Source organism: Hyaena hyaena, unplaced genomic scaffold (assembly GCF_003009895.1).
Source record: "Hyaena hyaena isolate Hyena2069 unplaced genomic scaffold, ASM300989v1 scaffold_916, whole genome shotgun sequence".
In the NCBI taxonomy this organism is placed as follows: Eukaryota; Metazoa; Chordata; class Mammalia; order Carnivora; family Hyaenidae; genus Hyaena; species Hyaena hyaena.
Genome location: NW_024081548.1, coordinates 244,610 through 247,224, shown reverse-complemented (window position 1 = coordinate 247,224; position 2,615 = coordinate 244,610). Strand labels below are relative to the sequence as shown.

At 40.4% G+C, this 2,615-nt stretch overlaps 1 pseudogene; it reads left to right on the top strand.

Annotated features, from left to right (window-relative positions):
- The first annotated feature begins 1,334 nt into the window (after positions 1-1,334).
- Positions 1,335-2,295, top strand: LOC120222839 (annotated as a pseudogene).
- Positions 2,296-2,615: the final 320 nt, after the last annotated feature.

Here is a 2,615-nt window from a genome sequence, read left to right as displayed (position 1 = left end):
TCTCTAGGTATCATACTGTTTTATTGTTGTCATTGTTTATTCATTTGTGTTTTGGATTCCAAATGTGAAGGAAATTAATAATATTTGTCTTTCTCAATCTGACATATTTCACTTAGCATAATACCGTGGTGGGTCCATCCATGTTGTGATGAAAAGGAAGAATCTCATCCACTATTATAGTAGTATATATATATACACACACACATATATATAAATATACACACACACATATATATATATTTATACACACACAAACTATTCCTTTCTTATCCATTCATCTACTGATGGACACTTAGGTTTGTTTACTTTCTTGACTATTGTAAATAATGCTGCAATAAACATAGGATTGCACATAAAAATAAACAACGGGATATTACTCATAAAACAGAATGAAATCTTGCCATTTGCAACAGCATGGATGGAAGTACAGAGTATTTTGTTCAGTGAAATAAGTCAGTCAGAGAAAGAAATGTCATACGATTTCATTCATATGTGGAATTTAAGAAACAAAATAAGTGAGCAAAGGAGAAAAAAGAGAGAGAGGAAAACCAAGAAATAGACTCTTTTCTCTTTTTGTTTATTTATTTTTGAGAAAGAAAGAGCACAAGTCGGGTAGGGGCAAAGACAGAGGGAGACACCAAATCTGAAGCAGGCTGCAGCCCTGTTCAGCACAGACCCCAAGGTGGGGCTCAAACCCACAAATCATGAGATCATGGCCTGAGCTGAAGTCGGACACTTAACCAACTGAACCACCCAGGTGTCCTGAAACAGACTCGTAACTATAGAGAACAAACTAATGGTTACCAGAGGGGAGGTGGAGGGAAAGGTGATATAGGTGATGGGAATGAAGGAGTGTGCATGTGATCAAACCAGGTGTTGTATAAAAGTGTTGATCACTATATCATACACCTGAAACTAATATTACACTGTATATTAACTATCTGGAATTTAAATAAAAGCTTTAAAAAGTAAAAGTCATATGAATATTTGAAATAAAAATTAATGTAGGAGATCATACAGTGCTTTTGGTTTCTTTGGAGAAATGCATACCCAGTAATGGAGTTAATAAAGTACCAATATTTTTGACCCACAGTTGTGAATCCTTGGATTTCTAGTGAATTCATTCAATTACTGGTAATTTATATTCCTAAAGTATACTAGTCCTTGGAACTTCCCTTGTTAGTTTACTGGGTTGGCATGTGTAAACACGCACTCACGTGCACACACACAAACACCCACACACACATGCTCACTAAACATTTATTTCAGGTGGTCATATCCCATTAATGATATATTAACTCCATGGTTCTCCTTGGTAATGCAGGTGAATTCCAATGGAGAACACCCCTTGGGTGGTCAACCATACTGGACAATCAGATTTTGACCTGGTGGGACTCTTCAGTCAATCCAAGCACCCAGCTCTGCTTTGTGTGGTCATTTTTGTGGTTTTCCTGATGGCCTTGTCTGGAAACATTATCTTGATCTTTGTGATATATTGTGATACCAAACTTCACAAACCCATGTACGTCTTTATCACTCAGTTGTCTCTCATGGATGTGATGTACATTTCTGTCACTGTGCCCAAGATGCTCATGGATAAGGTCGTGGGTATGAATAAGATCTCAGCCCCCGAATGTGGGATGCAGATGTTTCTCTATTTGACACTAGCAGGTTCAGAATTTTTCGTTCTATCGGCTATGGCCTATGACTGATATGTGGCCATCTGCCCTCCACTCCGTTATCCTATCCTCATGAACCATAGGGTGTGTTTCCTACTGGTCTCTTCCTCCTGGTTTCTGGGATCTCTGGATGGATTTATGCTCACACCCATCACCATGACCTTCCCCTTCTGCAGATCCCGGGAGATCCACCATTTCTTCTGTGAAGTCCCTGCTGTAATGAAACTTTCTTGCTCAGATACTTCCTTTTATGAGACATCCATGTACCTGTGTTGTGTCATCTCACTCCTCTTCCCTGTGACGGTCATTTCAGTTCCTATTCTTTCAACCTCTTCACCATCCACAGGATGAACTCAGCAGAGGGGCAGAAGAAGGCCTTTGCCACTTGTTGTTCCCACATAACTGTGGTCATCCTCTTCTATGGGGCTGCTGTGTATACCTACATGCTCCCCAACTCCCACCACACACCTGAGAAGGACATGATTGTATCTGTCTTTTACACCATACTTACTCCTGTTCTAAACCCTTTAATTTATAGTCTTAGGAATAAGGATGTCACAAGGGCACTAAAAAAATGTTAAATGTGGGATTTGTCTTTCAGGAAACTATAACGTAGGAAATATTTGTACTAATGCTTTTCCTGCACTCTAGAAATTAAAACTGTAGGTATCCTGGGGCGTCTGGGTGGCTTAGTCGGTTAAGCGTCCGACTTTCGCTTGGGTCATGATCTCGCGGTTCGTGGGTTCGAGCCCCGCGTCGGGCTCTGTGCTGACTGCCAGCTCGGAGCCTGGAGCCTGTTTCAGTCTGTGACCCCCTCTCTCTCTGACCCTCCCCTGCTCATGCTGTCTCTCTCTCTCTCTCTCCTAGAAATAAATAAAAATAAATAAATAAAACTGTAGGATCCTATGCTAATGTTTTACCTCAAATTCTCATACC